The 16,014-nt window shown below is 35.0% G+C and overlaps 1 protein-coding gene across 2 annotated transcripts in view; it reads left to right on the top strand.

The window, feature by feature from the left end:
• Nucleotides 1–16,014, top strand: part of MGAT4C (MGAT4 family member C) — a 221,652-nt gene that overhangs the window by 88,041 nt on the left and 117,597 nt on the right. For both annotated transcript variants that reach the window (XM_049626036.1, XM_049626035.1), the window contains exon 2: nt 5,790–5,973. The gene's annotated coding sequence lies outside the window, so the exon portion shown is untranslated. The remainder of the gene's footprint in view (nt 1–5,789; nt 5,974–16,014) is intronic.

Below are 16,014 nucleotides of genomic sequence, written 5' to 3'. Positions count from 1 at the left end.
TAATCTCCCTAAATCACTAATTTTGGTGTAATCAAAAGTAATTATACTGGTGGTTTAAGAGCTTAAATATGAAAACTTTTACTCAATATGATCTTCATGTTTCCCATTCTCTAGTAATTCACCATGCTTTAGCAATTTCTCCAACTTGGAAGGAGGAAAGCCGAGTTTTCTTCTATAAATATTTCTGGTGTCCCTTCCAGGCTTATACTTGGTCCAGGAATATGCTGGTTAGGAGGAGGGGGGGGGGACTATCCTAAGTAAAAGGAAAAGTTGTAGTATAAAATTTTTGCCATTTATATATTTCTGCTCTCCGGCTTCTTTTCTACCCTCACCTCACCCAATCTCAGACACTTCATTTAGACCAAACTTTTTCTAGGTCCAAGACACATGTGAACTTCAAGATGAACAAAAATAAATAAAAATCATGCAAATACATTTCATAATTTCCAATATGCTAAGCCTTTTTTGCTAGGCATTATACAGATAAGAAAAAATCCATCTACTATTGTTTAGATGGGTCAATGGTTTAGTCTTTCTGTTGTATGTAGTAGGCAAGAGTTTATAATATTACAGAGTAGGTCAAGTTTAAGATAACTAAGATATTTCAAGATGTGGAAACAAAAAGATTAAAGGCAAATGGATATAAAAGTGCTTATTATAATCTTGAATAAAGTTTAGAATCTACAAAGAAAATGTCCAGTCAGGTGGATGGCTGTCAAATTTAAAAGCCTTGAATCTCAATGATAATGTCTTTTAAACTGTTCTGAAAACTACTCAGAAGCCACCAAATTTTTAACCATTTAATAAAATAACATCATAGAATTTATGAGAAGGGAAGTTTTTAGGAAATAGGAAATGCTCAGAAATACCCAGTGCTACATTGTCTTGAATGAGGACTTAGAAAGGACATAGGGTTGGATAACTTGCAGATTCTATGAGAGATTTAAATGGCACAAGAGAACATAAGCAGAGGTCATAAAATAACATTCTACTGGGGCACCTGCGTGGTTCAGTTGGTTAAGCGTGTGATTTCAGCTCAGGTCATGATCTCACAGTTTGTGAGTTCAAGCCCCACATTGGGCTCTCTGCTGTCAGCACAGAGTCCCCTTTGGATCCTCTGTCCACTATGTCTCTGTCCCTCCCTCACTCATTGTCTCTCTCTCTGTTTCTCTCTCTCTCTCCTTTCTCTCTCTGTCTCTCAAAATAAGTAAACTTAAAAAAAAATAACATTCTACTTAAAATACTTTAAAAATAGCTTCAAAGTAGATAGATAGATAAATAGATAGATAGATACATAGACAGACTTCTAATTATCAATCCAGAAGACTGAATGTGAGATGTAGAAATCAAGAAAACTAATATAAAAAATATATATGTATCATTTCACTCGAAGAATAAAATATACAACCCCTAGCCAGTTGAACAAATTAATATGCACTGAAGTGAAAAATAAGACAGAACAAGCAAGTATGGATGTTCATTTTACCTGTATTTTTCTGCACAGAATAACCTGTCAGTCACAAGTAGTTAGAATATACACCTAATAAAGTAGGTAGATTGTTCCTTAACTGACTGGTAGGAAAACTTGTAGATCACAGCCTCAAGTTTTCAGATCACAAGAAATAGAATAAAGAAATGTTTATTCGTATATTGCTAAGCTGTTAAAATTTGATAATACTCTTTATTTACATTCTGATCAGAAATGAGGTCTCTTGTCCCAAAAGGATGCTGTGGATTTTTTTTCATTAATAATTTTAATGAAACGTTTAATGTGCTAAAATGTTTTTCATATAAATATTTTTTTCATGTCCCATCTGATAGTACAAACTTATTATCAAGGCTGTGGCTGGGAATGTGTTATGGCTATGCTCCTATGGGTTCTAATATTGGACAGGGTTTCTTCATTTTGGTGGAAAGTAATTAGTGAAGCTATGTTTTTGCCTTCAGAATCTCTTCCTGGTCCTCCTCCTTACCATAATTGTCAAAATACTTTGTTTTATATACTTCTAAAATTTTCATATCTTTGTTTATCAGTATTTTAGTAAGTGATCAAATAAAATAGGTAAAGTAGATAAATTACAACCAGATCAGCACAAATCCCACCTCACTAATTTTTCTGTGATTAGATCATCCGCAAATATAAACACATTTAATTTCCTGAAATAATTCCTTACAAAACACAAAATCTACAAGAAGAGCCCTCTGAATACCTGATTATTTCACGAACATAGATGTTTTCACAACATTAAAATGTAATTAGGTCTAACTTTGGCCAAATTCAGAAGGGTTTGAGAATCTGCTATCTTGTAATTAATGTCTAATTGTTGGTAATTATGTTGTTTAGTTTTGGGCACAACCCAATTTATTTTATTTATTTATTTTTTGCCCCAGGGCCCATGTCAATTATACTCTGGCCACAACTGTCAAGGCTATCAACAATTTAAACACTGATTACCAGGGCTGCATGATAATGGTCTCCTACCAATTTGCATAAAGTAACTAGGTTCTTAGCCTGAAAAAACAAGTCTGTGTTGAATGTACTATCTCTCGGGTCACTTCAAATTATCTACTAATGGCTAGCCAGGCCAGAATTTACTCAGGAGCTAGAGGTAGATGGCCATGTAAGTTATAGAGATCTATTTCTTATGTTTAAAATATGTATACCCCATTTACATGTTTTATGGCCTGACAGATAATTTAGCAAAATTTTTGCACTTAAACAAATTTCTGTTTCTGCAATTACTTATGTTTTACTTTAGTGTAGCAAAATTGAGTCTTTAATATTTTTCTTTCTTCATTTTGCTCTCCTGCAAAACAGCCACTTGGCAAAAGATGAAGCAATGTAAAATGAAGATCACACATTGAAAATTTTTACTGTCTTATCAATGAATTTTTTTTCTCTCATAAAAGACCTCTTAAAATTGATAATAACTTAAAATCCCTAAGGACTGATTTTACAATACCACCTATGAATATTTTTAACATTCTTGTTACAGAGACAACTTAAATAACTTTAAACATAGGAATTAAAGCATAAAATCTCTGGTAAAACTTTCCTATAATGATAATTACTCTACTTTCGCCTATAGCATTCCATAAAGATATGTCACTGAAAATATGTTACACATTATAGTGGTAATGTATAATATACTGAGATCCCTGATAAAATGAATCCTCAGAGTGAAGGTATTTGGGCTTGTAATTCATGGGAACAATAGCTTTTAGTGCTGTACAGTATATCACAAGAGTGATAACTCTGTGATGAAATGTAATACATAATCCCCTTGGTCACAGACACCAATTTTTTTCCTGACCTGAAGAATATTTTGTCTCTATTTTAATAATAGTGTCATGATTCTTAGAATCATAGAATGAGTAGATATAAGACCTGTACTTGAGGGTATAACCAGCAATGTAGTTTCAATTAGAGAAAGCTATCAGAATTTTCACTGCATATAGCTTTTTGGTAAATGAAATATTTCACTTGCTGAAGTTGAAGAACCTTCACTCATATGACCTACAGTGACTATACATGAAAGATGAAATGAAACTGATTTCTAGGGCATCATATGGAGCAAGACCTGCATGTACTTTAAACATTATGTAAAAAGTCTTAAGTACATGCAGGATCTTTTTTATTTACATTTTTCCTTCATGGTCTTACCTGGATACTCAGTGTATCTTAGTGGCTCCCTCTCTCTTCAACAAACCTCATAATTGAACTTTATTATCCTCATTAGTCTTGTCACTGGAATTTATTGAATATGTATTAATGGGTCAGTTACTATCGTCAGGGTTAGAGGTCACAGAAGAGAAGTCAACATGGCTCACATCTTGGAATAGGCCACCATGGGAGCAAGCTACATAAATTATTTGCTATCCCAATGATATCCCTAGTCTATGATCTTTTTGATTTCTTCACCCTCTTCACACTAGTTCCTGCTGCCTTCATGGTCTGGGCTTAGCAATACATATAATCTGCTATAACAGTATGATTAGTAATTAAATTTTCTGATAATGACACTTGCTACTTCTTCTTTTGCTTCTTGCTTATATTTGCTTCTACCCAGATTTTCAAACGTCTGTTTTTTATTGAATTATCTAGATTTGTCTTTGGCTCCTCCCTCTAACAAATTAATACTGATACAATATATATATTTTTAAATCTCATAACAGCAAAGGACTTTAAATGTCATCAAGTCCTATTTTTCAGGAGAGAGAAGTTAAGCTAAAAAAAAAAACAAACCCTCTAGGGGCACCTGGGTAGCTCAGTTGGTTAGATGTTGGACATTTGATTTCGGCTCAAGTCATGATCTCACAATTTGTGAGGTTGAGCTCCCTGTGGAGGCCTGCAACAGGCTCTGTGGTGTCAGTGTAGAACCTGCTTAGGATTCTCTCCCCCTCTTTCTACCCCTGCCCTGTGCTCTTGATGTCTGTTTGTCTCTCTCTCTCTCTCAGAATAAATAGACTTGAAAAAAAAACTTCTAAATATAAATTCTCCTTTACTTCTGATTAATTGCTCTTCTGTTCTCCCATAGAAGTTATACATACCTCTAGTAGAGTACTCATTTTTTTATTAGCTGTTGTTTACAAGTTTCCCTCTCTTCCTGCATGGCAATATCTCCCAGGTCAGAAAGGCATACATAATTCTGGTAGTAATATGTTAAATTTAAATTGATGTTGTTCAAGAAAAATGTCATCCTTTAAGCATGCCATGGAAGTAGTGTGTGTGTGTGTGTGTGTGTGTGTGTGTGTGTTTTCCTTTTTTTTAATGAAAGATATATATATCAGTGGAAATGTTTCATAAGCTATGGCAGCTTACATGTTGCTCTGTTATTAGCATCACTATAAATTTGAGGACTCTCAGGTACAAATAGGTCCCCTTCAAGCATGGATTTTTAGTAAATATTTGTATTAGATTGAGTTGCCATAGCATACTACCATAGGGTGGATGGCTTAAATAACAGAAATTTATTTTTGCACAATCCAGGAGGTTAGAAAGTCCATGATCAAGGTGATGGCAAATTTGGTTTCTGGTGAGAGAGCTCTCTTCCCAACTCATAGAGGGTTGGCTTCTTGCTTGTGTCATCACATGGCTTTTCTTCTGTCTCTGCATGAAGAGAGAGAGAGAGAGAGAGCTCTCTGGTATTTTTTTATAAGGACACTAATCCTGTGGGATCAGTGCCCTGCCCTTGACCTTCTTGTAGGCCCTATCTCCTTAATTACTTTCTGATAAGCCCTATCTCCAGAGACTGTCCTATTGGGTGTTAGGAGTTTAGCATCTCTACCAACACAGTTATAACCATCAATATATATACAATCTCCTCTGTACATTTAGCTGAGAAAGTTTGGATTTGGTACAGAGAAGTTCAGCTAAAAGGAAAAAAGAGAAATAAGAATTGGAATATACAGAGACGTGTCCTAGCAGCCTGCTGTTGACATTTCCAATGTCAGGTTTGATGAGAAATATCTCATTTGGTCACAGGTGAGTTTGATAGGCGAACAGGCACCCTAGTATCTGAGTCTTTCCTCCATTTCATGAAAAGATATATGTGTACATAGGCCTCTTGTCAAAGGAGTAAAAAGCCAGGAAACCAGACAGGAAACTGCATCTTCAATCTGTGTATATCTGCTATGTTGGCTTGATGTGCTTTTCTGTGCATTGTCTCACTTTCCGACTTTAGCATTCACAGAACCATTCAAGATGTTCATATCTATATCACTCTACTTCCAGGTGTATCACAGTAGATCTAATTATCTAACCCTGGATTTCAATTCACATTTTTCAGAGTGAGAACCAGCCTGGCTTGGGTGAGAAGATTGTTCCTAGCAGGATGGACTATAGCTAGGGCAACAGGCCATAATATTTATGAGGCTTCCATAGAATCCCTCTTTCTGTGTGAGTACTGTTTGGAACCTAACATAGGACCACCACCCAGTAAGAAGGGGATGCTGACTCTAGTAATAAAGGAGGTAAATTCTGTCATCAAGCTTATACTGTGGTAGCATCAAGCTTATATTGTGGTAAAGTAGATTTTTCTAATCTCACTCTCTTAAGCCTAGGAATTTAGAGAATTCTTTAACTTTAACCAGGAATAGTCTTAACAGGTATACTTTGCATTTAAATTGTAGTATCTGCATGACTTAAATTATATGCTCTTAGTGATGATATACTCACTACCTCTGGAACTTAAATGGCTCTTTTTCTTTATGACTAAAAAGCTAAACTTGAACATTAGGTATAGCTGATAATTGGTTAAGAGTACTTTATATTTCAGCTTTGAAAAGTAGGGGTCATCACAGAAAAGGATTATAAAACCCTTTCTGTACAGCTAGTGGAAAATGTTCAGTTTAAAGCTAGCCCGTAAAATGTTCAGAGAAATTGTCAGTTATAGCTCATAATTGCTATGGTCCTTATTGTTTCATGCCCAGACACATGAAAGGATTTATGTGGCAAAAGGCTCATAATCAGAGTTTAAAATAAAGAAGTCTTCCACTCAAATTTTCCAATATTTCAATTTATATTTTATTCTCATCCAAGTTACTTTGAAGAAAAAAATGGATTTGAGCAGCTATTTATATTTCAACTTAAATTAGATTCCTTTTATTTTATTGCTAATTACTTGACAAAACTTAAATCTGTCAATGTTGTGTCTTTCAAGAATTTCATCTCTTTTTAAAATTTATCTAGTGTGTCTGTTACCTTTTGCTGTCTACAATTAGCCAACAAATCTAAGTGGCTTACAAAAAGAATCATTTCTATCTTAATCTGTGGATTAGATCATATTTGATCCATAGCGGCCCTAGTTCAATCTCATGTGACTCCCTTATTCTTAAGGGAACAGCAAGTTAACTAGAGCATATCCTTCTCATCGTGATGGTGGAAGGCAAGACACCATGCCTAAAAAGACAAGCACATTCCAAAGTTATGCTTTCCTCATAACTCCCACTCATCAAAGCAGGTCATGGCGAACATCAATATCAATGGCACAGAAAAATATACCCCTCACTAGAAGTTGGGGGAATTGAGAGTGTAGGAAAGACATGAATATTTGCTGAATTGCATGAATATTTGTCTACTACTTCTTGAATAAAAACAAATATAAGGTTTGTGTGTGTGTGTGTGTGTGTGTGTGTGTGTAGAGATTAGTCATTCCCATTCAACACACATATAGTGAACAATAGCTATTAGTCAAGTACTTGCTAATTGCTCAAAATAAATTTGTGAACAGCACAGAACCAAAGATTGACTGGATTTAAACTTAAAGGTTACAAGTAGACATATTAAAAAAATACACTATTCATTTCTTAATTATTTCTGTGATATATCATATATTTAGAAAACACAATGTACAATTCTGGCAGTCAATGAGAAGGGTGCCTAATAAATCTAAGTCAGGAAAAGCTTCCTGAGGCAATGACATTTAACATGAGACTACAGAAGCAAAGTTAATCAATGAATAGGAAGAGAAAAAAGAGTTCCAGGGAAAAGTTTATCACACATAAAGGCCTTCAGGCAGAAAAGAGAAACTGAATGTCAGTATGGAGATAGAGGTAAGGAGTGTTATAAAATATAAATGATGGAGAGGTCAGAGCAGAAAGAATCCTTTGACAATGGTAAACCTTTGGAATTTATTCTGGGATCAATGAGAAACCATTAAAGGATTTTAGGCAGGGTTTGAGTGACTTAATCAGATTTACATTTGTAAAAGGTCACAGTAGCTGCAGGATGAGGAACGGATTAGACCACACTATCAAGTCTTGAAGAAAATGTAGAGCAGCTGGATTTCTCATATACTAGTGGTGAGATTATGAATATGAAATTGGTACAAATGTTTTGTAAAATTATTTGACATTCTCTAGTAAAGCGGAAGATTTACATCCCCAAAGATCTCATATTTCTACTCAAGTTTTTGAAGAAACCCTTGCATATATACATCAAAAGACATACATAGAAATGTTTCATAAAATGACCTTTATAGTTGTAACTAATTGATTTTTATAAAGCAATAACACTCTCCAAACTGCCAACATTAGACTGGATAAATAAGTTGTATTATATTCATATACAATGGAATATTACACAACAGTGAAAATTTTAAAAACAACAGGTTTACATGATATGCATAATCAGGAATATAATTTTGAGTGAAAAAATCAATTCACAGAAGGATGCTTACAGTATTATCTTATAATTAAACACTTGAAGCACAGGAAAAATCAATAATATTTTTTTTAGAAATGCATAAATAATGAAGTTTTAAGGACAGTAATGCAACTTAAAGTCATGATATCATGATACTGGTACTGTCTAAGTGAAGACAAAATTGAATAGGGTGAAGTAAAGGTACATAAGGGTCTTTGCAAACTGACTGATGAGTATTTTAATATTTTAGCTTTATAAATTTTATAGCCATTTAAAATCTCTTATAATTACTAAATATTTCATAATGTCAAATATTTATTTAATTATTGTATCAATTTTTATTTACATTCTAGTTAGCTAACATATATAGTGTACCACTAATTCAGGAGTAGACTTTAGTGATTCATCACTTACATACCACACCCAGTGCTCATCACAACAAGTGCCCTCCTTAATACTCATCACCCATTTAACCCATCCCCTACCCACCTCCCGCCTCCCCTCTATCAGCTCTGTTTGTTCTCTATACTTAAGTGTCTCTTATAGTTTACCTCCCTCTTTATTTTCTTTGCATCTCTTATGTTCATCTGTTTTGTTTCTTATTCCACATATGAGTGAAATCATATGGTATTTGTCTTTCTCTGACTGACTTATTTCACTTAGCATAATACACTCTAGCTCCACCCATTCTATTGCAAATGGAAAGATTTCATTCTTTTCAAGGGCTGAATATAATTGCTAAATATTTAACAATTATAGATAAATCATATTAAGATGTCATTCTTTTCAAGGGCTGAATATAATAGCTAAATATTTAACATTATAGATAAATCATTCTAAATGGTAGAAAAGTCAGTGTAGAGAAAGCATTTTTAAGATTGTTAGAATAATCCAGGAGAAATATAGTAAATATTTCTCAGGTGAGGCAAATGAGATGGAGGTAAGTCATGTGGACCTAGGAGGATTATGTGAAAGACTCTGAAGAATTGAGAACTTTCCATGTGGCTTTTGTATATTCCTGATCAGTCAGTTACTCCTCCCCACGTCTTCTTAGATGTAACATTATCTTCTCTGATCCTCTCCATTCCTATTGATACAAATCAGATTGTCCAATGGCTGCTAAGACACATGACAAGTTTATTGAAAGTAGTCCAATAAAACTGTCTACCCTACTCCCTCAAGTGTGAATATTCCTTTGGAGCCTTCTCATACCTATGACTTTTTAATAGATTCTTATGCTAACAATGCTCTGGTAGATTTTCTTCAATAATGTAATCAATCACCTGATATGTAGAATAGGAGTTGAGATAGATTATGATTTCATTCTGAGATGTATTGAGTTTGAGTTATTTGTGAGACATCCAAGTGGGAATGTTGAGGAGAGTGGTAAATATATTGCCTAAAACTCAGAGGAAAGTCTAGGTGAGTGGAGAAAAAATTGATTATAACATTAGCCATAGGGATAGATGAAATTGCTTTGAGATGAGGTATAGGGTGCAATGAGAAAAGCATCTGAGATTGAGTGCTGAGGAACTCAAGCATTTATACGTTGGATGGAGAAGGGAAAACTAGCAGTAGAGTGATGAAGAGGAACCAGAAGGTGTGGGGGAAAATAGGACGGGGGTATCTCATGTCACATCTTCAGAAGCAGACCTTGATAAGGTGATTCACATTCTAGTGATTTATTGGAAAAGTGATCCTGAAGACACTTGTGAGGGAGTAGGAAAGAAACCAAGCACGTGTATGATTTCAAGCCAAGTCTCAACTGTATCTGATTCCTTAGGAAAGAGCTGAAGGATGAATTCTTTCCTACTCAGTGCAAATGAGCTGGACTTTTATAGTCCCATAGGGTATTTGCCAAAGTCTGCTCCATGAAGTTATTGACCCCCGTATAATCCTCTTTTCTGCAGATGGGCTGCAGTTGCATGTGGACAGGCCTTAACATACAATTAAGATGCAGGAAGTAAGAAGCAAGGATAACAGGATGGAAGGAATGGTGCACAGAAATCATTAAAGCCATCAGAGGGAATCTGGTTATAGTGCCTATAAGTTTATGCTAAATATGGCATCACAGAATCCAAAGAGAAAGTTTTAAGGAATGGTAGCTTTCATTAAAAGCTCTTCTTGAGAAATTAAGGTGAACTCTGAAAAACTAAGTATCTATTAGACTTAGTTGCAAGAGCAAGCTTAAACTTAGGCTTGATTACATGATAAGTATTGTCATATAAGGAGCTTTCACTTTATTCTTTAGGCAATAAGCCATTATATGTTTTTAAGAGAGAACAAAACAAAATCATATCAATAATTATCTTCAGTGAGGGAAGTACTTGAGGATGTTTGATGGAAGCCCAGGAAAACATTCCAGAAACTGTTACAAAAGTTCAAGCAGGAGATTTTAAGTTTTAGAGTAGTAAGAATGGTTAGAGGTTGCCTTTTATATTAAGAGACAAAAAAAATATTATGACTCCATGAAAAAAAAAGTAGTCAAGGATGGCTCCAGCTTTCTATATTTGGCTACTTAGTTAATAGAGGAATATGAGAAGGATCCTGGCAATAATCTATTTCAACTTCAACAGGATGTGTAATGGGTGTATCTGAAACATTCCTGTTAAGCTAGCTATCAGGCAGTTGAACATAATAGTCTGAAGTATGGAAGGGTGATCAGGATACCAGACAGAAATTTGCTCATCATTATCTGATCATACTTATCAGAGTTAAATATATGAGCAGATTAGAAACCCCAGGGTAAGAAAATAAATAAACCAAAGAAATCCTCGGTTATAGAAGGTTTAAAAAATTAAAAAAAAACATATCAGATATTAATTGATCAACTTTTTCAGGTTAGGTAATATCTTTGTAATTTTACTGCTTTTCTGGTCTCTTTATTGTAACCTCTATTCAGATGACAATTACTGATATTCTTCCTGATCACTTCATTCAAAATATCTGTCCCACCTCCAATCCCATTTTTCTCTATCTCCTTACTTTCCTTTTTTCCTCATAGTACATACAACTAGCTGGCATTACACCATGTGCTGATGGGTATATTTACTTTGTGTTTTCTCCATGAAGATAGAATCTCTCCCCTCACACATACACCACCAAATATGTTCCCCATTTTCAGAATGCTTCTTGGAACATGATACTGACTCAATATACCTTTTTAACATTTTAAGGGTTTATTTGACCAAAAGTTGACTGGAATGGTGCAGAACCAAACCAAAAGTGGTTAGAAGTACTATGGGAACATGAGTTAAAAGATTTAGAGAGAGAAGCAAATAAACACATTAATAATAGATGATAAATTATTAGATGATAGATAGATAGATAGATAGATAGCATATTTGCTACAGCTTAAAGCCTAGACGATTATTTGTGATTGGTTGTCTTTAGCATTTTGATTGTGTAACCTTAGATTTGTCATGTCATGGACGCTGACATGTCTTGTCATGTCATGGACGCTGACAGGGCATTAGGGCTATGTCAATCTCAGGGCCTTCTTGTTAAGTTAATTTAACAGGAGCTTATGTAAATGCCATTTGGGCAGCAGTGGGAAAAGGGTGCAGATTTTTTTCATTTTGCTCACCACATCCTGCATCAGATGTGTGTGTGCCCACTTGGTGGTCGAAATGCCCTGACTTGGCTCTGCCTGGTTTCCTGATGCTGGAATTCTCAGTGGATGGTAACTCATTCTCAACACTTGCCCAGTTTAGCAAGTCCATGCCACATCCCTCCTTTGTAGAGAATTCTTGTCTGCCATGAAGGATTATCTTCTCTCAGCTTATTTCTGAGCACCATGTGGGCACTGGGGGGCTTTTGGATGCTCTTGCCTGACAGTCTAGGAACCATGAAGATGCAGGGGCCTGACTGGGCTCCTTTAGTACATACACTTGCCCCTCTGCCCCTTCTTTATGATGGCTGTGCCACCAGGCTGTCAGGAGCTTCTGTGCCTCCTCAGTTTACACTCTGCTTACAAATCTTCTCTATTCTTGGCTTCTCAAATCAATAATTTGTAAATAAATGGATGAATGACTGACACATGCAACAGCCTTACAGAGTGGCTATTTTATGGACTCTGTTTATTGGCGTTTGAAACAATACTACTTGCAGAATCAAATTCCATATGTATGTTACAAATCTATGAAAAAATTAAGCCAAAATTGATTCTCCAATTATGAAACAAATTCTTAATTTATTTTAAAAAATACAGAACTACGATTTTAGTCCCAATGAACAAAATTGCTTTCTTTTATAATTTTTCTATACTTAAACTGTATCCCTAAGCCAAGCTAGTCACAGCGAAAATTAATCAAGCATTTACTTGGTAAGTAACTTGTGTCCAGATTCTCCACTCATCTTAGTTTAGCAATGATGTATCTGGGCCTAGTGTATTGATAGATCGCCTGAATCTGAAAAGTACACACTGTCTCCTAGCAAATTAGTATATTTCCACATGATATTAAGGTGCTGCTAGGCTAAAGACAGGATAGACCTTCTATGAGGGCAAGATTCTAATCAGTCTCACCATGAGGCACAAAGCTGAGGGCACAATATAAATAGTATACTTTCATCACTATTGCGCACAAATAAATCTGAAGGATCTTCAGAGTCCAAGCATAGTTCATAACTTTCTTTTTATCTTTCCACCATTCATCTCCTTCTCCCTTTTATAATACTATTTCAACATTTCCTTGATAAATTACATGTTAGCCTTTGCATGAAACCTTACAAGTAAGGTTATGTATATTCTCTCTCCTGAGGGTCACATGGTTGTCTCTCTCCCGACTTGAATTTTAAACTGAAAAACATTTAAAACAAAAAAATATTGGAAGCTGATTTTTACTAATGCTATTATTCTAATAAGCCTTCCCCCTTAGTTCCTCTTGCCATGATCCCAGAAACTTCTTTGGGTCCTGTCTTTGATCTCTAGTCTTTTCTAGGATTCTGAAAGCTTCTCCATATCCTTCTAATAAGCTCATGTTATGTTTTATTAACCTAGAACTGTTTTCATTGCTTATAATCAAAGGATAACACATGCAGAGGCCTTATTTATGATTTTTTTACTGCCCACAACTTGAGTAATATATATGTAAGCTGGTAGGAGAAAGGAAATAATAAGTGTAGTTTCGTGGCATTACTTAATTCAGTCCACACTGATGGCCCTGGGCCAACCATGGCTGGACTTCCATAGCCTTGTCCTGCACCTGGGTACCCTCCTTTATGGACACTGTGTGCTTTAAGGGACTGAATATGTTTTCTGTGACTTCTGGGAGGTTGAGGTGGAGGTGGACATGGCTACTTGCCACACCCCTGTAGTCGCCCAGCTTGAGGCTGGGCACTGGTTCGATGTATCCATCAGTAAGCAGCATCTCTGCCTTTGTTTATGAGTCTCTCCTCTTTGCCCTCCAACACCCACAGTGTACCTTGTCGGCCCCATTTTGATTACCAAACTCTGACCATGCTACCAGCCTGCCTGAGACTGCCCATCTCTGGAGGTTGTGGCGGAGCACTTGTGAGAAGCTCACACATACACCCCTGGGCTGCCTCCAGAAATTACCTAGGTGTCCCTCCATACACATACACATATACAACTCAGGGATGGAGGTCCTGGGACTCCCAAGTTCAGTGCTGTAGGTCTGGGAAGGGACACTGGCCCAATGTGGGGAAGGATGCATGTTTTTAGCCCAAGAAACAGACTTGTTTGCCCAACAAAGCAAAACAAAAAGTAGTTTCAAAGTATCACTATTTATTACTTTTTTGAAGTTTCAGATTGTTAATGCACTTAAAAAATACTCAGTTATCCAAAGGTGTCCAGTAGATTTGTCCTTGGTGATTTGAGATGCCATGAATGATAACCTCACATGTAATAAAAGTTTCTTTTTCTAAGTTCAGCTGAAACATCTCAATGTAGACAAGCCTATTATTAGACCTTTACATATGACAAATGTTTTTCTGTCAGCCACTCTTTCCTTCTCCACTGTCCATCATCCTAGCCTTGGAGATCAGCACTCTTCTCCTTTGAATGCATTAGTCATTCATGAATAATGACATAAAAGCTTACCAATGCTCTAGAAAGAGAGCCTTTCATTGTACTTTTCTAACAACCATTAATATCTATAACACTCAGCGGTTTTAATTTTCTTTTATAAAAGGACATGCTGTAATTACATGAAAAAATAGCATGGGGTCCAAAACTATTACCAGTTTCATTAATAAGGATAAAAACGGAAAAGAAATAGAAAAATGAGCTATACTACCATCAGACACAAAAAAACCTTTGATTAAAAAAATATATATATACATATATATACATATATATGTACACACATATATATATACGTACACACACACACACACACACATATATATATATATATATATATGACAACTTTTGGGGGGTGAGGGGCCAATGAATTTATAAACATTAATTACAAAAAAAAACCAGACAATATCAAAAGATTTTTCTTTTCTCTCCTTTTTAAAAATGTTTATTTAGTTATTTTGAGAGAGAGCACAAGCAGGGGAGGGGCAGAGAGAGGAGAGAATTAATCCCAAGAATGCTCCGTGCTGTCAGCGTGGAGCTTGACACAGGGTTTGATCTCACAAAATGTGAGCCGAAGTCAAGAGTTGGACACGTAACCAACTGAGCCACCCAGACGCCCCTAAAGGATTTATTTTTCTATATAAATATTTTGGGTATTGCAAAAAATTAAAAACTTTAAATTTATGTTAGCTAAAATTTTGAAGTTAATGTAGGTTTTAACAAAATTATATACTTCCATAATATTTTTGAAAAAGCTCTATCCAAACAAATATAGAATAAAAACTATTGGTTAACCAAACGAAATATTACTTTTTGTAACTATATTTATGAATCATTTCAGAAAGAATGTTAAGAAGTAAAATACTGTTGACTCTAAGCAGAGGCTATCATAATTGAAAACAGAAATGGTCACAATCATTTTACTTACATAGTTCTATATAACATAATCAAGGATTATTTTGTCTATTACATATTACTTACTCTTCTTGAATTCAAGAAAAATGGAAAATTCAAACACAGCGCTTAAACTTTTTGAGTTACCCATAAATATTATATAGAAAAATAAAATTGGGAACAAAATATTTTTGGCCTGGAATAAAATCTAGACTTAGGAGCTAAATTGCATATCATTAAGTTCTCTGAAAAGTTTTACTTTGTTTTGTCTTTTTCCTAATTGAATACGTACCTTCCAAAAGAGCCAGGGCAATATCATTAATAAACTGCTTTCATATTATTTCTACTTAAGTAGACTTCATCTTTCTTACTCATCTGAATGTTTATTAATAAAGATTTATTAAGACCCAAACTTTATTTTTGTGAATTCCAACTTCTTTTTGGATCTTCACATTAAAAGTTTTTGAATCCATGTATAAAGGGAGAAGGCAACATAAGTAATTACAGAATAACCTGCATTATAATATGCATAACAATTCAGTGTAATAAGCACGGATTTATTCTATTTATGACTCTATTAGAGTAACCCTGGTTATGCTTACAGATTGTGCAAGAGCATATAAGGAAAACGATTTGTCCATTTAGACTATTGTACTTTTTCATTTAGGGGAAGATCTTCAAATGCTCTTTCACATAAACTCATTTGTTTCTAAATTCTTCCAAAAGTTTAGAAGGCAGCACAGGTAGTAATGTCCTCATTTACAAGTAAGGATGAGTGCCAGACCACTGCAATGTTTAAGTATTTATTCCCAATTTCTCTGTTGGAAATTCTTTCAGATACAATTAGAAGGTAAGCTAATCTAATAAAAATAAGCACATCAATTAATCTGCACTTCATCAGTATATATTGACTGCCAATTTTTTTTTTTCT

The sequence above is a fragment of the Panthera uncia genome, chromosome B4, assembly GCF_023721935.1.
Source record: "Panthera uncia isolate 11264 chromosome B4, Puncia_PCG_1.0, whole genome shotgun sequence".
Taxonomy (NCBI): Eukaryota; Metazoa; Chordata; class Mammalia; order Carnivora; family Felidae; genus Panthera; species Panthera uncia.
This window is presented reverse-complemented; position numbering and strand designations above follow the sequence as displayed.